Source organism: Macaca mulatta, chromosome 13 (assembly GCF_049350105.2).
Source record: "Macaca mulatta isolate MMU2019108-1 chromosome 13, T2T-MMU8v2.0, whole genome shotgun sequence".
NCBI classification, from domain to species: domain Eukaryota; kingdom Metazoa; phylum Chordata; class Mammalia; order Primates; family Cercopithecidae; genus Macaca; species Macaca mulatta.
Window position 1 is genome coordinate 1,947,286 of NC_133418.1, and position 27,376 is coordinate 1,974,661.

The following is a 27,376-nucleotide window of genomic DNA, read 5'->3' on the forward strand; positions in this document are numbered from 1 at the left end:
CATCCTGGGGGCCGACTGTGCAAGCCTTCCTGGCGAGACCCCTCAGAGCCTGCACATCATCTGAGACTGGGAAGCACCAAGGATCCCGAAACGCACAAATTCGTTCTCCTCGTGCTGCTTTCTGGGTTCCAAGTTGTCTTAAGAACCAGTCCTGCATAAACCCCGGGCCGGGGAGCCAGCCACAGCCCAGCAGCACCCAGCTCATGTGCTCCACCCACCCCACAGAGGACCACGGAGGCCCCAGCACGCTCTGTCCGCGGGGCAAGACACCAGAAACAGCCACAGTTCAGGGTTCTGCCACCCGCCCCTCTGCCGTAATTACCTGCTGTGATCCGAATTCTCATTGGTTGGAAAGGTGATCCCACAGCTCAGCTGCCCTAATTACCTGCTGTGATCTGAAATTGCATTGGTTGGGAAGGGGATCTCACTGCTCAAGCACTCCCTGCTGCCTCCTTGCAAACAACATAAAAAATCCAAAACCCCTCGTAAAGAACGTTTACTATAACCTCAAAACAAGACCCATCACGAGACCAGGGAAGATACACACGCACATCTGACAGCTGGTGGGCGTCAGTGACCGATGCCAGGGCTTCCGTGTGGCATGTGAAGCGGGAGGCCTGTCACGGTGACTCAGGCTGGGGTCTGAATAGGGGTCTTCCAAGCAACTAGGCAACCAGGACGCACACCCCAAAACCCAAGTCCCCGCACTCATGTACCTGGCAGAAATGCTGCGTGGCCATCGACACCAGTTGTGAACCAAGACCGATCTGTGTCCTGTGGCCCTCACAACGTCCGTACATGCCTGGGTCCAGCACAGGCACGCAGGGCACCCTGCTCGCCTCCAGTGGGGTTCTCTCCTGCCAAGGGGGATGGCCCTGAAGTCCGTTGAGATTTCCAAAGCTCTACAAAGTCGCCCTTCCTCTTGCTTGTTCAGAGGACCTAAAGCCCTGAAGACACCAGTGAGAATTGACCTAGCCTCTTAAGGCAGCTCAAACACCTAAACACAGGAACATTGGACCTCTCTGCCCTCAGGAGCAGCCAATAACCCACTGGGCTAAGCAGAAGGCACAGATGTCACATCCAGAAGCCAGTGGCGCTCACGTTTGCATTCCAGGAGCTGCCCTTGTGAGTCCCTCCAAGGCTTCCAAATCCCACTTGATTGTTTTCATCGTATCTCTACAACATCAGAGACATTATATCTCATGGTATCTATGAGATCCTCTTTACTTTTATGAGCACATATGCTCCCTGACTTACCATGGGATGAAACTGTTCCAATAAACCCAGCGTAAGCTGAAAATATCCTAAATAGAAAGTGCATTTGACATCATAGTTTCAACTTACAACGGGTTCATCCAGAGGCAGCCCATCTCGGGCCGAACACTGCACTGAGTGTGACTAGTTCACACCATCACAAGGTTGAAAAAAAAAATCACAAATGTAACCACTGGGAGCCAGGGACCCTCTGTATTGCGGCTCCTGTCTTCAGAGACAACAGAAACCTCTTCTTAGACAAGAATCACAATTTATAATCCTCAAAATGTGAAACTTAGTTTAACAATCTAGAGGTTCAAACAAAGCCAAAGTAGGCCCACAAGGCCGTTTGTGTCATTCGCTAAGACACACAACTCTGTAATAACCCTCACCACAGCCCCTCAGGGTGGGTCCCAGAGGCGGCTGAGGCTTGTGGCTATGGACACTAACGAAACCAAAATCAGAGTACGCAGGTGCAGTCAAGTCATATGACTTCTCCACTAGCATGTGCACAAATGTTCATCAGCAAATCTCATCTTTGCTTTACCTCCCTCCCATGACCTAAAAAGGAGTCCACCACACACACACCTCACTTCAAAAACATAATTAGTACTTGCATTCAATTCTGAGCATTCGGAATAGACCTAATGGGTGATTAAATCTCTCCTCCAACCCATTGCTTAGTCTTCTTAGAGGATGAAGGATTTTGCATAACACAAGTCAACATATAAAAGATCTGCTATAGAAACAGACTTTCAAGTGGTCCTCATTAGAGTGATTCAACTAATATACAAAGGACCCAACACACAACACAGTGTATATTAGAAGAATGATTAATTTGTTCCCCTAAAAATCCTAATATCTACACAGAAAAAAATACCCTATACACATTTTATCATTCTTTACCAGTATAGTCATACAAAGGAGTATCACAAAAGCAAAAGAACACATTTGGTTTGACTCGCAGTTCTAAGTTTAATATAAAATTGCTAAAACCACCAAGACAAACATGACTATGAAATATTTAACGATCTTCACCTAAATTCAAGTCACCATTCAACCACCAATACCTCTGCTCTCCTTACGGGAACTTTCCAAAAGTAAATTCTGGAATTAACAGGACAAAATTTTCTGGTGATAGAAATTAGGAAGAAATTGGTTGAAGGCTGTTCCTTGGCTGTCAAACTTTTTCTCAATATTTTGTAAAATAAAAGCGTCAAACAGATCTTTACATTAACTTACAATCTATCAAGCAATACTGGAGCAAGCTTTAAATATTAGCCACATTCTGTCAGGGCTGACTAACATTAAATCAGTATCAGTCTCATGTCTTGCAGCATCCACAGCTCATCTTCTTAAAACCACTTAAGATTTCATAATTAACTCAATTAAACAATGTAAGTCATCTCCTTGATCTTTGACATGAAGGGGTAATTTTCCCCCAAAATAGTACCTCTTTCCTTGACATGATTTAATCTGTGGTTAGAGTATTTAAGAGGATTTCTTTCCTTCTTAGAAAATAAAATATACACGTTTCCAATATAGAAAAACTCTAACTGATAATGCTATAGCTTAACCAGGTCAAAAGCATTTTTTTTTAAGTTAAAAAAAGAACCTAACTGCATCTTTGGACCTTATGTGAGGTAGTGTCCAGGGTCACTGGGACCCCTGCTTGGCCAGTGTAGCTGGGTACCAATTAAAGACAGAAACCCAAGCATTCACTCAAAGCCCCTTCCCAGCTGTTCATCCTAGTGGAAGAAGCCGTGGGTACAAACGAATGCGGCATTTTACGGAGGGCTTTGGGGATAGGCTGCTTGAGAACATCAAAGTGGCTCATGTCCCCTGAGTATAAAGCCAGTGACTGCTCTCAGCTTCAGTGCAGCACCATCCACAGCAGCCAAGTCCGGGATCACCTGAGTGCCCGTCAACAGGGGATGAAGGGAACGTGGCCTGAACATACATAGGAGCAATACTCCACCACACAGCGGAGAGCCCTGTCATCCGCGACAGTATGGATGGAGCTGGAGGACATTACGTCAAACAAACCAGCCAAGCAAAGAAACGGAGCATGTTCTCACTCTTAAGCAGGAGCTGAGAGCAGATCTCATGGAGACCAAGAGTAGGTGGTCAACAGGGCCCAGCAGAGCCCACTCATAAGCAGGATGGGCAGAGGCTAGTAACAGGCACAAATACACAGCCTAATGGGAGCACAAGAACTACTATTGATATATCAGCAGGGGGATGGCAGTGGGTCATCTACTGTGTATTTCAAAACAGCTAGGAGAGAATAACTTGAACATTACCAGCATAAGGAAAAGAAAATATTTAAAGTGAAAGACATCCCAAGTACACAGATTTCATCAATATAGGGATGAATCTAGATATCACATGCACTCTGAAAATATGTACATATATTATGTATCAACAGAAACAAAAACCAATGACAGAACCATTTGCAAAGCATGTGCAGAAGAATGGGAAGCACGACATGGTGTGGCTCTGTGTCCCCACCCAAATCTCATGCTGAACTGTAACCCTGTGTTGGAGGTGGGCCCTGGTGGGAGGTGATTGGCTCATGGGGGTGGTTTCTAATGGTTTAGCACAATCCCCCAAGTGCTGTCCTCATGATCGTTCTCCTGAGATCTGGTTGCTTGGAGGTACATGGCACCTTCCCCTTCACTCTCTCTCCCCTTCCAGCCATATGAAGACATACCTGCCTCCCCTTCACCTTCCACCCTGATTGTAAGTTTCCCCAGATGTAGAAGCCTGTACAACCCACAGAACTGTATGCCGATTAAACCTTTTTTTCCTTATTACCCAGCCTCAGGTAGTTCTTTATATCAGTGGAAGAACAGTATAGTCCTCAGGACCAGCAATGTTTTCCTGCTACCCAGTGGCTAACAAGGTCCCACACCGTAGCTGGTTTTCCAAAGCCTTTGCCAGAATGCTGAGGTTGTTTTGGGGATACTAACTTTCCCCATCTCTGGCAAACCAGATGGGGCATCCTATTTGCCTCTTACCACCTTTCTCAGAGAAACTCCACCTCTCAAACAGCCTCGGCCAGGGGCCTCCTTCAGCAGCAGCAAAGCTGAGTATTCCTTGCACTTCCCTTCTTCTGAACAAGTAAACATCTTAAGCTTGTTTTTCCATCTTCCCAGCTCATTGAAAAAAATATCTTATGCTTTCTATTTTCCTAACACACACACACACACACACACACACACACACACACACACACACGGAAGAGAAGTGCCGTGAGGGCAGGGGCTCTTGTTTTCCCGGATCTGAGCCTGGCCCTCAAACACTAGCCGAATTCATACTAACACGATATCCAGAGGCAGAAATGCAAATATCCCCACGATTTCAAGTACCCTAAGGATCTAACAGGCCAAGTGGCCCATGTAACTATGGTTTTTGCTGGGCCATTCAACTGGTGTCCAAATCCCTGTCCAAGTGAGCTCTTTAATTTCGGGACTTTTCAGACAGTTTTGTTGTTGTTGTTGTTGTTCTATATCTTTTTTATTAAAGCAATCTATTACAGTTACAATCAAGAATATCCCAGGCCGAGTGTGGTGGCTCATGCCTCTAATCCCAGCACTTTGAGAGACCAAGGGGAGCGAATCACCTGAGGTCAGGAGTTCTGGCCAACATGTTGAAACCTCGTCTCTACTAATACAAAAATGAACCAGCCATGGTGGCAGGCACTTATAATCCCAGCTACTCAGGAGGCTGAGGCAGGGGAATGGCGTGAACCAAGAGGTGAGGCTGCAGTGAGCCAAGATCACACTACTGCATTCAAGCCTGGGCAACACAGCAAGACTGTCTCAAAAAATTAAAAATAAACCAATACTCCCAGTTAGTTCTTCACCAATGTCAGATATATCAGTTTAAAGAAAAATATGAAAGCATGTTTTTAAATTTCAGTGTTGAATTTAACCATATCTTTTAAGAAGATATGAAGATAGAAGTTCCCCAAGGATCGGGGAAGAAAAAAGCAGTTAAGAAAATCTTAAAACCTCTGGAGAAAAACAAGTATGGGTTAAGACCTCAAGGCAAAACTTTTTCTTTGCACTTTGATTTCAAAAGAACAGAGAAGCCCAAAATATGAACCCTCCCATCTGCATTTTATATTCCTCTGTGTCCTTTGAAAGGCTGGAGATGGGATCCCAGGTTCCAAAGGGCCTGGCCATGGCTCACATCAGGCGGCATCTTTCACAGCCATTTACTCCTCTGACTGTGCCTAGAGAGCTCTGTGGCCCAATTTACAAAAAAAGGTCCTAATTTACTCACGTTCATCACTTTGAGCAGAGTCTCAAGAAATGAGACAAATATTGACACTCCACAGAAGCAAGTACTCTCTTCCTAAAAGTCAAGTGTCAGGTTCCCATGAGCCAGGCAGCTTGCGTACAGAAAGCACTGGCTGACTTGCTGGTTTAATGTTAAATGCATTTAAAATGTTAAGTGATCAAACCCCCCTCCCAGTGGGTGTGCGCGTTGAGCTGGCTGCAGCAGTGAGGCAGACGACGTTCTTTCCTTTGGTTTTGCTTCAAGCAGAGCACCCCACACCCAGGAAGAGGCCAAAGGACGGCATCGAGGTCTAGGACAGATCTAAGGAGAGCTGCAGGCTGACTGCCTCATCTGCAAATAGTCTCTCATTTCAGAGAAAATCACTGAACAGAGTTCATGACACGTGAATTTTTAAAATTCGTATATCTAATTTCATCCCATTAGAACTTTTGAACCTCCGCCTCCCACCTAGAGAACGTCAGCTCAAGCCGATCACAGCGCAGTGCCATTTTCTATAAATAATGTGCACGCCTGCATCTGAGCTGAGATGTGAATGTCTGGAATGTGCCTGCCAGGCCCAGGAGGAACTGCAGCAAGTGTGGGGACACAAGCCGCTAAGGAATCTCATTTGGAGGGAACTGGAGGCAACTAAAACTAGGTCCACTGGTTTTTCTTGGTAAGGTTTGACCGGGCAAACTGTTATCACTGTTGCTAATTTATGGTAATTGGGATGGGGACTTAACAGTAAGTAATTAGAGCAACTACGGAATTTGCTACTCAATTACAATGGCACAGATTCCTGAGAATGGAAGAACTGCTGCCCAGGAATAGAGTTCAAGAGGTCCTCCCCATGCTCCGAGGAACATGGCATTTCCACGCACCCCTGCTTTGGTCCCTGGCCACCACCATCCTGATCTCGGCCATCTGATGGCATCAGTCCCCAAAGCTGGAAACACCTGACACCTCTTGTCACCCTCCCATCTGCCCTGCCTTCCTCCAGTCCAGGATATTCAGAGATGCCCACATACAGGACCAGGAAATCAAAGTTATCCCAAACCAGTGCGTGCATTCAAAGTCCTCCACGGCAGCACAATTACCAATGGCCAATACTCTCAGAACCTTTCACCTCAAAACGGGAGCACATCTGGATTCAAGCTGACAATGCTGCATTCTCTTTGCCATGTACACATGGAGGCATGTCAGGTTCCACCTAAAGGTATCAGGTTCCACGCTGGTCAGGAGCCCAAACCTAGTCACTCTGCATGATCTCAATTCACCATCCAGAGAAGCCTGCAGTTTTCCTCTGGTGCACGGTGTGGATGGTGGATGCATTTCCCCTGAAGACTCAGAGACAGGAGCCTGGCCAAGGAGGCCAGTCACCCCAGCCCCTGCAAGGCCCGGACGTGACCCTCTGCTGTCTGCACACAGTACCCAAGTCTAGCAGTGCTGGCTCTGTGGTGGGATCCATCTGGGCCTGCAGAGGACCCGAGGCACAGGAACCGTGCAGCCTAGCTGCAGCCGGAGGCCTAAGGGATCCCCACGAGGCTCTCCAGCCTAGGTGCCCTCACCACAGGCAGAGCCATGCAAGAGAGTTGCCTGCTGAACTGGAAACGCCCCAATCTGCTCAGCCAACACAGAAAGATAACAGCCACCTACAGCTGCTGAGCCCTGAAACGTGGCCACTGGGCCTGAAGGGTGGAATCTGGAATTTAATCTATGAAGTTCTTTTCAAATGTGTTTAGCTATGTAATCAAATCTTTATTCTAATTAAACTGAAAGGAGCCTCTGGGCTATGGGCTCCCTTGTCGGGCATCACAGCTCCAGGGAGTAAGAATGGGAGAGAGAGGCCCAGAGCCTCTCTGCATTCTCCACGCTAATTCAACAAGTCATCATAAGGAAAGGCACTCCAGCAGGAGAGGTGTACACGGGAAGAACGGGGTTGGCCCTGACAAGCATGACCCCCATGGCATCACAGCTGCCTCAGGCAACAGGCAAAAGACAATGATGCCCACCTGGACAGGCCACCGGATGTGATGATGCACCCCCAAGCCCTAGTCCCACAGCAGCCAGAGACCACCTGCTGCTCATCCCGGGTGAAACAGGCAGAGCTACCGGAGCCCTCAAAAGCAGGAAGAATTAAGGAGGCAATTCCCACGACACACGTGACACTCCTTGGAGACAGACACAGGCTTCGCTGTGAAAGTGCAGAGGACGGTGGAGTCCCTAGGCGGGCTGCTTCTTCCAATGATCGGGAAGAAACCAGATCCATTTCCTTGTAGGAGAATCATTTGTACCGTGATTAGACAGAAGACAGAAGGTGGCTGATATTATCAAATCATCAAGCACCTCACGGCTGCTTCTCCAAGGAAGGCCTGGAAACTTGCAGCCACCCGCGTAGGGGCCGCAGTGTTTACAATAGAGATACGGGTGACGGAGGTCTGGCTTCCTCAGGGAAGCTACATTTGAACTTTCACCACTGAGGAATCGGTCATTTACAGTCACTCACTCTCAATGCAGAAGAGGGATCAAGACACTGCACCAGACTTCAACACTCAGGGTTAGGGTCAGGGTCAAATTCACAAGTTTTACAAAATGTATTTCCTTGGGATGCCAGAAGAGATGCAGCTTCACACCCCCCCACCTCCATGGTTTGCTTATCCCATTCACCAGTGGATCTCACCTACAGATGACACATCCACGCCTCATCCATGGCAGCACAGAAAACCACTTGGAAGACAGCCACTCCCACCAAGCTTCCTGACTTTGGTGTTTAAAATCTGCATCTCATACGTGAGATTACACTCCTCCGGACAACGACATTGCGACTGTCATTTCACCCAAAAGGGCTTTAGGAAATGGCACACGGTCCAGATGCCAGAGGTCGCCGGCCGCCTTACTCTAGCCTAATTCCTTTGTGCCTGTATGGAGGCTTCACAGCTACAGCCCATTAATGACCGGATGAGAAGCTCAGGGCATACACGAACTCAGTGCTGAATTTTTTCCATTTATCACCCTTTTGTTTCGTCCAGAAGACAGCTGAGAAATGCGGGGGCAGATCATCTCCTCGAGTGTAATGACTCTAGCCACTTCTCTTCACCCCAGGTCACCACTCAGTCAACACGCTCTTGAGAAACCAAAGCAATTCTGTTCCCTTCACTCCGAGTTCCAAGCACTAAATTCCTCCATTTTATCAATTAGATTATCAAGCAGCCGTTTGTAATCTGGACTGCAATCTGATACGAAATTTAAAGCTAATTTAAATTGCGGTAATAACTCCTATTCACATTATAGATAAGGCATGAAAGAAAACTTTAATCTGTTCATAGGACCAACTTTGTAAACAAACCAATTATTCAAGCAATGATTGTCTTCAGTTAGATGCAAATTACTTTGCTCATAAAAGATTTTCCAGTAGGAATTTTTAAATCCATGGTCTGTCTTTTCTGAGCCTGTCTCTGCACCTTCCCCTGAGTGCACAGCAGGACTTCTCAGGGCATCCCATCAGCAGACCCACTGAAGAGAATAAGCCCGCAGCCCCCAGCCCCCAGCCCGGGAATCAAGTCCGAGCCCCAGCAGCCCCTCGTCCAGCCGGGGCTTCCTCACCAGCACAGCACCCAGGGGTCTTCCAGGTTTAATGCCACGTGTGCGTGGAAAGTAGAGTGCTAGAAGGAACACAATAGACATTCAACAATGCAAATTACCCCCTGGAACAGCCCAGCAACCCTCTGTACCTTCCCCAAAGTACCCATGCTAGGCAGGCGTAGAGTCTAATGGGGGTGCCTAGGAATCAGCATTTAACACTATTCTGATGAATAAGAGAGTTTGAGAGGTCGGTCAGCGAGAGGCTGCTGTGGCCTCCACTCATTTGCAGGCTCTGAAGAGACACAGATTCAGGTAACAGGCCAGACAGGACAGGACAAGGATGAGGAGGTGGAGGGCAAATTCCATGGACCACCAACCACCCTGCCATCCCCACTGAGACTCCGTGATTTAAAGAGAGGCAAAGCCAGGGAGAAAAGGTGCCCGAACCACACGAGGGACTGAGATTTCACCTAAAGCACGCAGCATGTGGCTGAGGGCCAAGGTTGGGCAAGCCAGGAGCACAGAACGGGGTTCACTGGCCCAGAGGTGTCTCCCACACCCACACCCCGTGCAGACCTCCCAAGCACTGCCTGTGTCTCCTGCCTGGTTTAGTTCCTCCCCGCCTTCTACTGTGTTGGTTTCTCAGCCGCCACCCACCACCACACAACCCTCTCTACAAGCTTGGTGGACTGAAAAGAGCGCGGGCGGGTAAGATCTGGGCTCTGGGGCCAACGTCCTGCCTGAGACATTAGTTCCAACCCACCTAGCTGTGATGTGAGCCCCCGAGATTTCTCAAATGTGAGATGGGAAGGTAACTGAACCCACTCACCAGGACGGCTGTGCAGACTGAGATTACATATAGCCACACCTCGGCATCCACCACACGTGGGACCCCAGTCGTGTTGCCCCTGATGGGAATCCCTCTATCTATGCCCCTTCTGCTACCAGAGCCAACTCCCAGCAGTAGCTGTGGAGGGTGCATCCTCTATTCCCACTCCACTCCCCTCCCATCGCTCCACGCCGTGACCTGCCACGCAGCGGCCACCAGCAAATCCGGCCCCACTGGATAACCGACCACTAGCCCCCCCCTCACTTTGGGGCGTCTTCCACTTGCAGTTCCGAAGCAGGCCGAGAAACCGCCCTCAAGGGCAGTCACCTGTTCCTTATTGCATGTAATGACCTGCCACGCAGGACCACCAGCAAACCCAGCTCCACCATCCAGGCTCCTGTGGATTAACCGAACCCCCACCCCCCAACCTTGGAGCGTCTTCCACTTGCGGTTCTGAAGGGGGCCGAGAAACCGCTCTCAAGGGCACTCACCTGTTTCTTATTGCATGTAATGACCTGCCAAGCAGGGCCACCAGCAAACCCAGCTTCACCGTCCAGGTTCTGGTGGGTAACTGCCCCCGTCCCCCGCTTCCTCCTGGGGTGTCTGGGAGGCTCAGAAACTGCCCTCCACGGGCACTCACCTGTTCCTTATTGCACTAATACCTCATTTACAGAAATCCACTTTGACTTTCCAGCACTGCAGTTGTGACAATTTAGCAATCCTGCTTGCAAGCTACAAGAGCTTGAGGTCACGTCCACCTCACCAGTATCCCAGAGACCCAGCACTATCCCACTGTGCTTAAAATTCCAAAATACTCCTTCAAAATGCTACTGGCATTTGCTTTGCACATAAAATGCTAACAACCTTCAAGTGAAACAAATATCTTCAACAGTTTGGTACAACGACATGTGAGTTACACATCTGCCAAGTTGTAAAGCCTCATGCATTTATAACATTTTAGGTACGGTCAAATGGTTCATTAATATAAATTATGAGAATCTCTAAGAAACAGGTTTTTTCTGGCATTAGATGACCAAAGGAAAACTGGGTTCTGGCTGGCTTGCGGGCCTGTAGAGGCAGACATATCTGCTGACACAACCAAGCTCCTTCCCACTGATGTGGCCTCATCCCAGGCCCCTCACCCGGATGCCTGCAGGCCCCTGGAGGAGCAAGCTGACCTGTCCACATTTCTCAAATGCACAGCTGTTGCTCACACTGCAGATAGAGTTCAAGGCACGAGCAGACCACCATGCTAAAAATACCACGCAGCGTCCACGCCAGGTGACGGTGGTTTTCACTCCATCCCAAAGCCCCAGGTATGAGTTTAAAGCCATGATTACCACATGGATTTTTAGACCCTCAAGACATACTTTGTTTCCTTTTATGCAACAAAGTTAAAAGACTATCACTCAGATATAGGCTCTGAAACTGTGGAATAATTATTTGGGAACAGAGCCTCTGCCAGATCAGGATTAGCACTTGGGACAACACCCCGTGACCTCGGTCCACACAAACCCATCCAGACCAGAAGCCTCCCGCACTGTAATTTCTGTGGATTTCTGTAAACGAGGTATTACTGCAATAAGGAATAGATGAGTGCCCTTGGAGGGCAGTTTCTGAGCCTCCCAACCACACGGCCACGTTCAGGCTGAAGCCGCACCACCTCCAGAAACACTGTCCCTCGCTGAGGTGTGCCTGGCTTCTCCCTTTTTCCAAAACTTAACAAAACCTGAAAAGGACAGGTCTGTGTAGAAAAACACAAACTACTTGCGATTCCTCTTCCCAGTTCAGGCTGTAGGAAGCTCGTCTCGGCCCTCACCGTGTTCTGACTGTGGCTTGGTTCCCATAAGAAATAAAGTCAGAATTCTAGTCCCTGTCTCCTGGGCAGTGTGGCAGGCATACATACCTTCAGTTATATGAGGAAAGGCGTGGCGAGCCCCCTTCCTTCAGTAAAACTGCACAGTTCCCAGAACCCCGATGCCATCCCCCTCACACCACTGTGAACACCTGGACAGAGCACATTTCAATGCGTGCACATTTGTGGGCTAGTTTTCTATTTCTCCACTAAATCACCCCAAATTTAGCGCCCTAAACTCTGACTTATTTTCTCACATTTCTGGAAGCTGGAGTCCAAAACAGGTCCCACCATCTAACGTCGAAGTGGCGGCAGGGCTGGCTCTGGGGAAGCCACCGTCTCCTTGCCTCCCGCAGCCTCTAGAGGCTTCTGCATCCCCTGGTCCATATGGCACCCACTGTCTTCAGGACCCACAGCGGCTCTGACGGCCCCTCAACTGGAAGACGCAGAAATGTCAGGAGCCCGGGAATCTAGTGCTAAGGCCAAGCCTCCCCACCCTCCCAGCTCCTCCCACACTCCCGTGTGAGCTAATATAGATTCCACTTTAACTAGTGTCACCTGTGTGAGGGGTAAGTGCCCAGCTGTGAACTGGTTAACCTCGCCCACACAAACCCCGAGAATAAACTCACAGGCCATGGACCACTCCACAAGCAATAAGTGACCACCTGCTCAGGGACCTCCATGCCCCAGCAGAGCCCTCCGGTACCTCCTTGTGAGCTCAGACTGGCAGCAGGGTTCTGCAGCGCCAGAGGGCCCTGGATAAAAAAGACAGCTCCCATATCGGGAGGCACCGCCCGCGGTTGGGTTCCCAGTACTTTAATAGCCCAGGTGGACAAGCCGGGGCGCATGCAACCCCATCACCAGAATAACGGCTGCACGTGGCGAGTGCACGGGTGGCCACCACTCAGCCCAGCTGGCCGCGCTAAACACATCACCACCGTGACGCCCAATCAGATTGAACTGCTGGAACAGTCCCAGCATCGGCCCCCAAGAACATTCTGGATCACAATTCAGAGTAGTGATTGCGATCAGGGCCACATGTGGCTGAATGTTTTTACAGGAGGACACCACAGCTGGACTGACGCCACAGCTGGATCTGGCTGGACTGAGAGCATTTCCCACTGTACATTCTTACAACACCATTTTATTTGCGCTTTATTAAACTTCTATGGCTTTTTTCTGCTTATCTACTTTATGGGAGTGTTTCTTGTTCTTATGACTGCGGTGATACTTCAAGCTACAACTATCAATGTGTAAATTAGTTTGGAAGTTGCCTTGTCATTAAACATTTCACAAGCAAGCAGTCAGAGGCACCTAACCCGGAGGCCTCTTTTCTTCTCTGAGCCAAACCTACCTTGGACTCAAAGAAAATGGCACATGGAGAGGGGCTGGATCTCCAGCGCCCATTCCTAGGGAGCCTCCTGGGGAGCAGATATGGAGGGAGAAGCCCTGGGTTATGGCACTGTCGTACTAAAGAAAAGTCTATTTGGGTAATGTAAGCACCAGACTTAAGAGATTAAGCAAACCATGAAAAGAAACTACTAACCACAGCTTCTCCAAAACAGAACTAAACTCCCTTTAGTTTGAATTGGAAAAGCAGAAGTGATGATCAGGATACAAAAAAAAAAAAAAAAAAAAAAGAAATGACACAGTATCTGAACACAGGAGAATAATCAAGGGCCACTGTCTCTTCCTGTGTCAGTGGGAGCCTCGCATCTAAGCTGGATTTAGAAGGTTGCTACTTTGGACTGAAAGGTATCCCCAACTCTAGTTTGTAAGCAAGTGGAGCAGAATGCTTCAATTATTTCAAGGTTTAGCGGTAAAGCTCTGTAACTCTCACAACCATTTTAATTGGTGTGAATTTTAAAGTGACTCAATCTGTTGGCTGGAGTATCTAACGGCTTAACCACGGGGTCACGTTGGAAAATTTTTCCAATTGCTTTTGTTTTTCCTACTGAAGATGCATTTGAACGTTCTTGTAGTTTGCAGTTGGCTGGTTCTGATGTTTGGTCCTGAGGAAGCCCAAGTATCCGTAGAGGAAGAATCTGAAACCTCAAGCCACTCGAGTGCTGTCTGGGCAGATGGAGACCCCAACCCGAGGGCCACTGACGGGCTCAGCATGGGCGCAGGGCCGCCCGATGCAACAGGCCACGTATTTGCCGGTTACAAAACATCATAAGCACACACCCCCAGGTGTGCACACACGCTCTGTACACATCTGTCCCTATCAACACCAGCACACACCCCCAGGTGTGCACACACGCTCTGTACACGCTCACGTCTGTCCATGCCAACGACAGCATACACCCCGAGGTGTGCACACACGCTCTGTACACATCTGTCCCTGCCAATGCCAGCACACATCCCCAAGGTGTGCACACACATTCCATACGCGCTCACATCTGTCCCTGCCAACGCCGGCATACACCGCCAAGGTGTGCACACACGCTCTGTACACACTCACATCCCTCCCTGCCAATATGAGCACACATTCCCAGGGATGCACACAGGCTCTGCACATACTCATGTCTGTCCCTGCAGCCTGAGTCAAACGGTCACAGAGAGGCAGAGGAGGAGGAAGAAGGATGCGATGGGCACTAAGGTCCTGGGCCAGTTCCCCTCCCTACCTCGGGAGAGACCCCTCATGTGATCCTGCCATCACTCACCCTTCCGCCTCCATCCTCCATCCTCCCACAGGGATCAGGAGGATGCCCACTGCACAGAGCTGTGATGAGCATGAACAGAAGATGGCAGGAGCTCACGCCAAGGTGCTGAGCACGGGGCCTACGGAGTGCTTCTTTCTGCTGTGGCTGACATCATCAAACAGAGACTGACACAGCTTCTGCAGAGAATGCCACTTGCTAAGAAACTGAAACGTGTGACCTAGGAGCCTGTGAAGGTCTAAGAACAAACCAACAAACCAAACGGTTTTGTTTGTTTTTCAAACACCATAGCCTGTTTTTTCTTTTTTTTCATGCTCTACCTTGGGTATCATTTAGTTTAATTTCAAAGTAAGTCCAATAATTACACAAAATCACAGGACTGAGCATGGAGCATTGTTTCACTTCATGTCCTCCAGCCTTTAGGACACATTAAGGAAAGACATGATTCCAGGATTCCCATTAGATAGGCTGCCCTGAGGCACCTGCTGGGGCAGCCAAATTGCAGCTGTTGATGCTGCCCCCAAGCTGCTTGGATGAAGCAGAAGATTCCGGAGGTCTCCTTTCTTCTGCCCCTTGTCCAGGAGAGAAGGTGGGGGGAGAAAGGTGAGAGAAGATAGGAAGAAGGAGGGGGGAAGGAGGGAGAGAGGAGGGGAGAGGGAGGGAGAGAGAAGGGGGGAGGGAGGGAGAGGGAGAGGGAGGGAGGAGGGGCATGTTCCATCCACCAAGGCAGCTACACTGCAGAGAGAATGGAGGGTGTGTTGCCTCTCAGGACAGCAAGTTCAAGCTGTTTATAATTGTTAGCATAAACAGTGACCAGCTGAGGACAGGGCTGTCATTGGAGTTGACGTTTTATTTTCATAGTTGATATTGGGGACCTGGACCTAAAGCAGCGTGCCTTGCCCTTTTGCCAGATGGGCCTATGCTTCTCTATACTTGAGTCTATTTGACTAAATACCCGATATTGACTAGGAATTATGACGTGTAGGATATCCCTTACCACAGTAACATCAAACTCATATTCTAAATGCAATTTATTCAGGGACTGGCTTCTAACTCTGGGTGGGAATGTTAAGCTCAGTCCAGTTCAATTCAGTAAGCATTTATCAAGAAACTCCTAGACCAAGAGCTGTGTTAGACACTGGGTATGGGGTGATGGGGATACGAAGATGTGGAATTAGAACTCGAGAAGCTCAAATGCTTCCATTTAATTCCCTAATGCAATTACTAAGCTTCAACCTGATGGCTGTAATGTCTAAATTCACTTTTTCTTTATTCCAGTTCTACATAACAAAGCACAAATAATCACAGAGGAATGATTCTGTGTTGGACTATTCAGTGGACAGAGAAGAGCATTCTGACCGGCGTGAGACACTGTCTTCCTTCCCAGGGAGCCCGTGAGGTGGCTGCACAGAGCACAGGCGTGAAGATTCAGGAACACGAGCATCAGGTGATGGGAGGGGCACGGAGGCAGCACCAGAAAGATGCCTGCCGAGGGGCCGCTGCAGCCAGGCCGGCCGGGAAGGTCACGGGAGTGGGCGCAGGCATCTCCCTCCAGCCGCACTTGGTTTTCATGAGGACGCGTGCACGGAAGGGGATGACACCGAAATGCTGTGGCGCTGAGGGGAGGAAGGGAGGGACACAGGGCCGACGGCTGGCCCCCACCCCTTCCGTCCCTGCCCCTATGAACGCTGCCAAAATCAGCCCCAACGGGGAGAAATGAGGTGGGTGAAAGAGGTGGACAGACTTGGCTTCCATGGAATTCACAGATTCCAGTCATTAAAAATCCCTTCTGAGTTTTCACCTGGAAAACTTTGCCAATGTACTTAGGGACAAGAGGCGGAAGATGAAGCCAACACAATTGGGCTCAAACTGCCACCCTTCTCCTTCTCTCTTCATCCACCACCCTCCCTGGGCCCCTGAGTGTGAGAACCAGGAGCTGCACAGCCCAAGGGTGCAGCCCCTGACCAGAGGAGGGAGCCGCACGGCGGGGCCCCCAGCACGTGGATGGCAGGATCTGTGCTGTGTCAGTCCCAGGGCCCCAAGCAGAGAAGGCCTGGGGCTCCCAGCTGAAGTTTTGCTGTCTACTCTCTCACCAAAGTCGAGAAGGACTGAGTGGGACCAACGCCGCACCTGGCGGCTCCTCGGTGGCTGCCGATGTGGTCCTCACGCTGCAGGTGAGACCCTCTAGGGAAGCCCAGACAGTGGCGAGAATCACAGCCAGGAGTGCTCCAGTTGCCCCAAAACTCCAGCATAGCCTGAGGAAGGCAGGGCCCGCTCAGATCCCCGTGCAGGCTTGTGTGGCACACTGGTGAGGCACACAGCACCAGAACATGGCACTTTAAGTGGCTTTGTGGGGTGTAGGAACACAAAGTGTGGTCTGGAGTGGCTCAGAAGTCACTCCCACCAGCCTGTGGGACCCGGACGGCCCCTTTGGACGTGGCTGGAGTCCCTCCAGGGCGGGCTCCAAAGTCCCAAGGATGAGGTGAGCGTCGGTCTTGCTCTGAGGAAGGCCCCTGACAAGCATCCTGAACATGCAGGTACACAGCTGGCTGACTCATCTGAAGGGACCTGCTGAGCTACGAGCTAGGGACAGCTAGAGAAAACTGCGTGAACCTTTGTGACTACTCACAGGTAGGTAGCTACTGCCTGAGACACAAAGGTAAAGAATTAACCTGAAACTGCATCTTATAAAACTTATTTTTAAATGATGGCGCTTAATTGAAAAGACTCCCAAAGAATACTGCATTAGAAAGTGACAGAGTGAAACCGTGAGGCTGACCACAGGAGTCCCTGGAAATTTCACCAAATGTTGTGTCAAAACTGGGAAACAGAAGAACTGCACCTGATGAAACATTCCATTAATCACTCGAGTCCTCCCCACATACGAAGCTATGTAAAAAGTGTTCCCAGAAGGTAAAGTGAGCAGGAGGGCTGTGAACACACAAAGAGAGAGCCACTTCGTCCACGGACCACAACAAAAGAAACGCTAATGAGTGCCGACGACACGCTGGAGTCCAGGGCTCTGGGCGCAGCTGGGACGGGGACACTCAGGGTCCCACTGTCCAGATGGGAAACCAGGGTGGAAACACCAGGGAGCCTGTCCCAGGGTGCAGAGCTAGTGAACAGTGGTTCATACTGCGACAATCCCAGCTGCCAGGCTCTGGGGCTCCTCGGGACAGAATCCTGTTGACTTCACTCTGGGGTGCGAGAGGCGGCAGCATCCCCCAAAGGCACCTGGAGAAGTGGTGTTACCCTCCATCCCCTGTCCCCGGCGTTACCCTCCATGCCCCTGTCCCCGGCCTTACCCTCCGTCCCCCTGTCCCTGGTGTTACCCTACTTCCTCTGTCCCCAGTGTTGCTCACCATCCTCCTCACCTCCAGGCCCCTCTCCCTGTCCTCCCTCGTTTTCCTGTTCAGCCAGAGCACATCACATGTCTCTTCCCTTTTCAAGAGGCTCAGCTGCACCCAGAGGCATTCCAGCCTATTCGGGATGGGGCACACACCCTGGGGAAATGCCAGCACAGGGCCGGAAGGGCCTGAGACCCTCTCACTGTCGCCCAGGAAGGATGGAACAGCCCACGGTCATGCTCATTGTCAGGCAGGATGAAAACTTCTGTGTCCGAAATGTTCTTTTCACTGGAACTGTTCGGACCATTCATGAACGAATCAGTTAAATACCAGCAAGTGCCACTCCCACTTATTCTCTGGCTAGTTTTCCACCCACCAGCAACCACACTCCTAGGAATTATCCCTAACGCAGAATCAGCGCCTTGTGCCTTTAGGAAAACCTCTTTCTCTCCAGCTTTGTCCTCCTTCCACAAAAGGTGCCTCTGACTGCCTCACTCGCTGTACCAGGATTTCACTCGGCTATGGAGGAAAATCTGCGTGGGGCTCAGAGGTGGGTGGTCCCTGCATGGGCAGCAGGTCTGTGACATCCTCCGAGGAGCCTGGCCCAGGCCTGCCTCACACGCCAGGACTCTGCCTTCTGGCCCTCGGGCCCCCGAAGCTGCTTTCCCTCCAGGTGTCATGCCCCGGGCCAGAAGGTCGGACAAGGGCCCAGGGCTGCTGTGGGTCAGGAAAGCCTCCTGACACCTCCCACTCCAGGACCCCCCATCAGCATCCCAGCATCTGGACCTGTGTCACCAGCCGCTCCGCCGTACAAGAGAATTGGATTTTCAGCTGGGTGTGCTGCTTCCCTAAACAAAGTAGGGTGTTGTTACTCAGGAAAAAGGAAAAAATTGGCATCTTCTTGGCAACCCCGCGACATCCAGCCACCGGTTCTCACCATCCCAGAGATGTCCATCCAGGGCAGATAGTGTCTTCAACCAAGCGCCACTGACCCAGAAGTGCAGTAATTAGTACACTTTCACCAGAATCACCCACTCCTTCACCTTTACACCCAAGAAAAACATGTTTGCCAGGCAAATTAGATGTCCAGGAGGTGTAAGGAAACCCCAAGCCTGCTTTAAGCCTCAGACTTTTGAGACCGTTGAGGGCTGTGCGCACAAGAGCAAGGCTGCACCCGAAAGCTCTGCTCCTGCCAGACGTCATGGACAGACCACACGGCTCAGCCACATGGACCCTTCCAGGACTTCACGAGAGGGACTTCCGTGGTACATGCAATGATGTGCACTTCGTTCAGCCTCGAACAGACCACGCCCTCGTTACAGGGTCGGTGGTCCACCTCCTGCCATCAGCCCCCCACCTCACCGAGGGTCTGTGTCTGCATCTGAAAGAACTTTGCTGTTTTACCTGGGTACCAAAATGCGGCATCGCGATGTTTAAAGGTCTTTAAATATCAACACTCCGGGTGCAGTCCTTGTCACTTTAATGCGGTCACTCGATGCAGGCCTCACTCACAACTCTGAGGTAGCTCATACCTTCCCTACCTAACCAAGGAAGAAACGAAGGCATGGAAGGTGCAGCTCCTAAGGAGCAGATTAGGATTCAAACCAGTGAACTTCGTCACATGCTGACCTACCTCTCAGGCTGAGATAACGTTGAAAATTAACCAGGTAGAACAGCGTTCCATAAATCAGCTGGAAATGGTCCTTGTGGATGGGCCTGTGGTTACTCCCTGAAGAACAAGACCATTAGCCCAAAAATCCACCTGTGTCACACTCAAATGTTTACATATACAACTATTTTTAAAATAACCCAATCAAGCATGTTCACAGCCATTTAGAGCCATATAGATTGTCTGCTTCGCTGACAATCAACCCAAGACCTCTGTCGGCAAAGGCCACGGTGCCGGGTCCAGAGAAGGCGGGACAGAGACACAAGCAGACACAAGCAGGAACCTTTCCATCCCTGGGAGCCTCGCTCTGATCGGTCCGTGAGGACACGGTACAGACCGTGGGGCACAGGCAGACGGCAGGCCAGGAGAAGGGGCTGCATTGCCGGGAGGCAGTGCTTTGAGCTCTAATGGATGGAACACTGCTAACCAGTGAAGGTGGAGAGAGGGCACACGTCTGAGAGCATGTAGAGGCAGCAAAGCACAGCCAGCCTCGGGGAACCAGAAGCCACAGGGACATCAGGTTGGGTGCTGCTGTCTGCCGGCCACTGGCTGGGGGACTGTACTGGGCCTGGAGGGACATCCCTGACACTCCCCACCAGATGCCAGGGGCACCCCCAGCCCCAGGTGAGAACCACGGATCCCATGGTGAATGAGGCCAGCCTGTGGGAAGTGGGGCTGGGACAGCTCTGTACAGCTTAATAGGAAAGTTGGGTTCTATTTTGTGGGGTTTTGGTCACGCCGATGGCTAGTCATGGCTGTCCGTCAGGAAGTGATTTGAGGATAGACTAGAGAAGGGGCTGCCAAGACCAGCGGAGCATTCGCTGTCTGGGTCCAAGGAAAAGGAAATAAAGGCTGGCGATGTGACAGTGGGGGGGAGCACAGAGCAAAGAAACTGGTGGAAACACAGGGCTGGCCCCGCACAGGGCTTTGAGCAGCTACCCGGGGGTCGTCCTATTAATTCTCCCCATGGCCCCAAGAGGCGGCTGTGAGGATCCATCTCCTGAGGACAGAACTGCTCCAGAGCCACACAGCGAGGATCCACAGAACCAAGATCCGGGCCAGCTCCAAAGCGGGTGAACTTGACCCCTCAGCCATGGTCCTAAGACAGGGATCGGAGCCCCCTGGACACACAGACACAGGAACTGCAGGAAGGGGAAACGGATGCCCCGGACCAGTGGCGGGACCCAGGGTTTCAGCCCTCCAGGGCCACTGGGACCAGCCACTGCACAGGTGGACACATGATGCTTTAACTCGCGCTGGGGGAAGGAGCCCTCACCCTCAGGGTGGAGACCGCAGCTCGATCGGGCCGGCCTCCCTGCTGGACACAGCCTGAGCCACACAGGATGCTGAGGTGCCCCAACGTTGGGGTGCTCAGAGCCACTCAGCTGAGATCGTGGTGCTTTCTGTAACCACCCTCGTTTCTTCACGGTATAGATCTGGACTCCATCCTTTGCAATGTGTGAGGTTCTAGGAAGAGGCTGGCCAGCTGGGGAAGTGTCCTGGGCTCTGTCCCAGTGATGACGAACTTGGCTCCCCACAAGGGCGGCCTGTTCACCACAGTGACCCCCGGGGACCACGCCTGCACCCACCTTGCTGAAGATAATTCACTTCTCATCCGTGAAAGAATAAAGCTAGACTAACTCAATTTCACACTCACTTCCAACTTTAACAACTTGTGTTAGGAAATCAAAGACAAGGACTCTGACCACGTCACAAACCCAGGAAGCAAAATCCGAGACTAACGGAATGATGCCACCTTCGCAGTTCCGAGCTTTACTAGTTGTTTTTCTTTTCTGGTCTGTTTTTCTCTTTTGGTTTAAATAATTAAAGACCCTCGTTGACAAGAAAAAAAATTCTCTATGAAACTAAAAAAAGTGGTTCTAATTAAACATTTAAACATTCTTCCATATGCTTTATAAACAGTTGAAATTACAGCTCTACTTAGTGTTAAGTACTTTAACCAAATGAAAGGTTAATTATACAGACTGGCAATTATAAAAAATAAGGCTACATATTCGTGGCATCATGAATAATTAATAAGAACCGTTTGATTTCATTCAGACCAGGGATTCTGTGCTAATAGGCTCTTAGCTGTCTTGAAATAATGGTGAAATTTTAAAATTACTTTTGTACTTAAACACGTCCCCAAAGTGAAGCACAGCGGTTAACATCCATCATGGTGCCCAGCAGAGCGACCCGCCCTACTATGGCCGACACCCTGATTCCCGAGGGCTGCATCCCGGGGCTGTACTCGTGCAGAGAACGTTCAGGAAACAGACCAGGTGGCAGGAGGGGGTCTTGTCCTCAAGGAACCTCATGAGTCTTGCTAGGGGGACAAACAGCGAGAGAATGAAACCGGCAGCCACGGAATCTGGACAGCGATGCCCAGGCCCCGCCATGCATAACCCCTGGCTGGCACCTCCCTGAGACCCGTCTGGCACAGGCAGCGGCAGGGTCCGGCCCTTGGAGCGCAGGGATGGCAGAGCAGGGCCATCAAAGCGGGTGGCATGCCGACAGCGGCTTCTCCGCAAGAGCTCCTGGCTCTCAGGGAGCTGAGGGCTCCTCAATGGGAAATTCTGGCTGAGCTCCAGGGGAAAGCGGGTGGGAGGCCTGTCTCCTCTGCCCCCATCTCCTCTGCCCCAACCCTGGAAGAGGGTCAGATATCAATGCTAACTCTTGTGCTGACTCAATTAAATCAAACAATTCAGAAAACAAACTTGCTTTAAGTATTAATTTCCTAAAAAGAACTAACATGAATTCAAATAATTCACATAATTAAAATGATTTTAATTGTTAATTTAATTAAAACATCTCCGTTTTCACAGCATCATGTACCTTGGTACTTTCTCCTTATTGCATTTCCCATCTTCCAGGGCAGGTTTCCTTCCACCCAGGGCAGCAGCGACTCTGGTGTCTCGGGTATTCCCAGGCTTCCGTCAGCCCCTGGGGGGCTTACAGTTCTGCAGCGGTCTCCATCCTCATTAATCTGCATAAGAACATCCGTCCGCAGGGATGTCCTGTGGCCCCGTGGCCACATCTGACGTGCAGCTAAAAGCTGGGCGTGTCGCCTGGTGACAGCAGATGACACAACGGTGGGCAAGGTAGCACCTCTGGGCGCCGACACTCTCGATGAGTTTTTTACAAGACCATTCTTTAATGGGTGAACCCTGACAGGAAACACTAAAGATTGTTTTTAACTATTTTTATATCGAGACAAATCTTTGTCAAACGTTCACTCAATGCTAAATGTCACTTCTCCAGCCAACCCCTTTAAGAATACCTAAAACTTAAGACTGGAATGACGCTTTCAAACACATACTCTACTCATGCATTCCCGGGAGCAGAGAGCAGCTTAATGTTTTCACGCTACACAGGCATGAAGTTTGGCGAAGGCATTTTCATATTTTTACCTGAATATTTTAATAAAATCAAAAGATCATTTTCACTCTAATACTCTACTTAGAATCTAATTTTCCATTAAATAAACAGTCAATGTTCAGTAACCCACATGCTGATAAACTTTTGAAAACTTTAGAAAGTATTAAGTATAATCAAAGATTACTTTTAATTTTCGAGCTGGTAAGAGCCTGTGTCAGGGAACAGAGTTGAGATTGAAGAGATAAAAGCACGATGATTTTCTTAAAGAAAAGCGAAATTCGTAAAAGAGACCAGGTGATTATATAAAAAAACACAGAATCCGTTTTCAGAAATGGCAAACATTGACCACAGAACACCAGTGTTGCCCGTGATGAGAGAAACAGTTAAAAGGAAGAATTCACGGTGGCCCAGCATAGATCAGGTGTGGGAGGACAGAGACGTGATGAAATGATCCTCCTTCTAACTTCCCAGAAAGGCACAAATGGCCAGCACTGTAACTGAAGACCACGCAGGCACCAGTGTGAACTCAGACTCCATGGCCAGCACCGTAACTGGAGACCACATGGGCAATGGTGTGAACTCAGACCCCACGGCCCGCACCGTAACTGGAGACCACACGGGCACCAGTGTGAACTTAGACCCGACGGCACGTGCCTGGGCTGCTCCAGCCACCACCAGAACCTGTTCTGCAGCTGAACTGGAAGCTGATTCTGGAAGGAACTGAGGAGCATGAGGACGAGATCCTTCTACCTCAACAGGGATCAATTTTTTAATGATTTCTTTCTTTTAGAAAACTGTTAATAAAATACTTTGTTCTAAAATGACCAGGATTTCAGCAGCCTCTACATTCCTTCATGTCAATCAAAGCTTAGGCACGTGGGTTACTTCACTGTTCATGACACCCTTTTGAAATAAAACCCGGGGCCGCCTGTGTACCCAAGAGCCTGGGCACCGAACATTCAGACAAAACGTCCAGGGCGAGAATGTTCACGTCCCAGCGGTGCGGTAGAGTGGATGGGGGGAGTTCGAGCCACAGGTGGCCACGCCTCCCCTGCCTCCGGCCAGTGCCCACTGCTCACGCACTCCTTCCTCGGCCCATCCTGAGCCACGTGGCCCTCGCGTAACCAAGGCCACTGCGGTACCTCCAGGAACACACTGGTTACAGGTGGACTGCTCTCTACGCAACGTACAAAGATTGTTTTTAAAACTGCTCGTCTCTGGAACTTATCCCAGTAACAGGCTAGATTAAGAAAACTGACTAAAAACAGTAGGAAGAAAAACTCACTCTACCCGTTGAGGCAAGAGAAATGCACACAGCCTCTGAAATAACTGCAGAGGAGTTTTCCTGGGTTAGGTACGCGGTGGGGTGACCCTACCCCATAGTGGGGCGATGGCACATGGTGGGAACCAAGGAACATCTCCGAGTAAATGTAGAAAAATGCACTCAACTCCCAAACAGAGAGAGAAACTGCTTTTTCCCTTAAAAGCTTCTCTCTTTTATTCTCAGAAAGACTCTCTTTGGTGTCTTGACTGCTGAAGGGACAAGCCTGTCATCCCCAGAAAGCAGCCCTGGACAGTCTCCAGATCCTATGGCCCTCAGGCCCACCTTGCCTACTGATGATCCCACATTACGAAACCTAATAATCAGAAAAAGCCTCCCAGTCCGCAGCTCACAAGTGACATTTTATTCAGGGAAATGCTAATAAAAACCTGGGGCTCTGTGTAAACGCTGTCCCCTAGGTACTGAGGCTCCACACAGATGGCACACAGGGAGACAGGCCTCACCCCTTCCTGGTGCCCCATGTCTCTCCTCACATTTTATTAGCTGAGTTTTGTGGCGGTTTGTTACTTTTAACCTGACTGTCCAAGGCAGCTGCACTAAACTAATTGTCCAGGGCAGATCCACTCATAATGACCATCAGCTCAGAGTTGGAAGTAGCACTGGAGAATGAGGTGGTATCAGGGCACTATGCTTCCCTGCCCTCTTTTCCAGGGATGCCAAGTAAGTTTCTGCCATGGCTGATGATGTCAGCACTACACTAACATTAGTTCAACGGCAGGCCACCAATTAATACTTAATGAACAATGCCTTTAAGAGCAAAACCCCATCTCTGCCAAAAATACAAAAAATTAGCTGGACGTGGTGGTGAGCGCCTATAATCTCAGCTACTGGGGGACTGAGGCAGGAGAATTGTTTGAACCCAGGAGGCAGAGTTTGCAGTGAGCCGAGATTGCACCATTGCACTCCAGCCTGGGCAACAAGAGTGAGACTCCATCTCAAAAAAAAAAAAAAAAAGAAAGAAAAGAAAGAAAGAAAGAAAGAAACGATTCTCATGACCCTGTCAACATCTTCAGTTTTTCCCAAGGATAGTGTAAAATTATCACACACAACGTAAACCCAATTAGATCAACGTTCTCTCCTCACCAATCCATACCTAAATCCATATTTCAAAATGGTCCCCAATTTTTCACAATTTAAGAAGACTGAGAGGAATAACCATGAACAAGCAAGGTTTACACCGACGTCAGTCTTCCCAACTCTCGCTCAGGAGCTCACCCCAAACTCCTCCTGTGGAATCAGCCCGGATAACAGTTCCTGGTGGCCGCACAAGAACAGAGGGTCCCACGAACCCACGACAGACCCCACCATTCAGCCCCAGGCAGAGGAGGGAGGTGGACGGTCACGAAAGACAGAAAAGCAGGGAACTGTGATTCTTCTGAGTTAATGCAGGTGATTGGGCCAAAAAACAAGGCACATCCACCTGTGAATGGGGTGAGCTCCCAGCTGGCTGTGCAGAGGCTGTAGATATGAAGGAACTCACTTCCCTGCACACTGAAGTGCATGAGCATCTCCACATCGACCGCACCTGGGCTCTGCTCGCCCCTCACAAACTAAGATGACAGTGGCTGCTTCTGGACAGAATGTCAAGGACAGATGGACAGACATCCTGGACAGACACTGTACAGAGACCAGGGGCTGGGAAGGGGGAAGCGGCACAGCCTTGGGGCCAGCAGGGGCGAGGCCAGGAAGCCTCGGTGAAGGCCTGCATCTCCTCATCCAACAGAAGCAGGAGGGGCCACCCAGTGAGGGCTGCAGCTGCGGTGAAGTGGCCAGTGGGACATAGCAGGAGGCCGTGGCCAGCCTTACCCCCAGCCCAGGAGGAGGGGCCCAGCTGCGGGCACTGCCCCGGGAGCCAGAATCCTGAGCCCCCAGTGAAGGTGGGAAATTGCCCCTGGGCACTGGGTGCTCAGGCTGGAGGTGGTGAGACCTCGAGGCCCTGCAGTCGGGGAGGTGAGGGCAGAGATGGCCAAACTGCAGCTCAGTGAAGGGCTTTGTCAGGAAAGGCCCTCAGAGGCTGCCTCACCAGCCAGGGGGAGGCTACTTCCAGCCCAGAGGCTCAACAGGGCCCTCGGTGGTGATGCCTAACCTTGTCCTCTGACAGAGGACCATCGAGACAGAGTCACTCAAACCTCTGCCAAGCTCTGCACCCAAATGAAGCTGTTACCACAGACGCTGAGGCAGGTGGTGCTCATCTCAACTCTGTACAAGTGGTTTATTTAGCCAGTTCTCCAAATTCTTAATGACAAACCACACTAAACGTGTGTTTTCAGTATCACCTATGCTCATAGCTATGTGTAAAATAACTATCACAAGGAAAACTAGGTGGTGAACCCAGGAGGAGGAAATCCCCACGACGAGTCGAGAGAACACCAACGGACCGTTGGCTCTTCCCGGCTGAACCCAAGAGCTCTCGGCTGGGCTCACTTCCGTTCTAATTTCCAGATTTATTTTTACTTTCCCACATTTTCATTATGAAAATGTTCAAACATATTTAAAAAGTGGAAGAACAGTACAACGAGTGGTCAAGTTTTCTCCACGTGGAGCTCCAACAACTGCTAACATTTCATTAGATTTGCTTTCTCACTCTCTCTGTAGATCAGACAGAGAGACAGATTTGTTTCTTCTCTGGAGCCACTTGAAGGTGAGAGGCTCCTGCTGCCTCACCGAGTCCTCAGGCACACGTTCCCTAGGAATAAAGGCCCCTCTGCAGCCGCAGTACCATCATCGGCAGACAAGAATGATTTCAGAGCATCGTTGTCCAGGTTATGTTCAGGTAGCACAATCGTTCCGAAAACGTCTTTTCTATCCGGGCCACACACTGTGCTGAGTGACTCTCCTTCCCCGTCTTAGTCAGGGACAGCCTCGCACCCCTTTTATCTGTGATCTTCACTTTTCGAGAAGATCATTGCATTGTCCTGCAGAATATCCCCTACCCCAGAGGCATCTGTTTCTAGGGCCATCATGAAATTCCCTACTATGCACCTCCATTCCCTGTAAACAGGAAGTTTCAGTCTCGAGGCGCGATCACCTTCTGTCAAATGCTTCTCGGCAGCTTCCGGGTGAGGCTGCTGCTTCACGAGGGGCGCGAGCTCCTACTCCTGGTCACTGACGACACGGCCGCGACCAGCACCACACCCCGAATCAGAAACGTCTGGAGGGGCCGCGGGCAG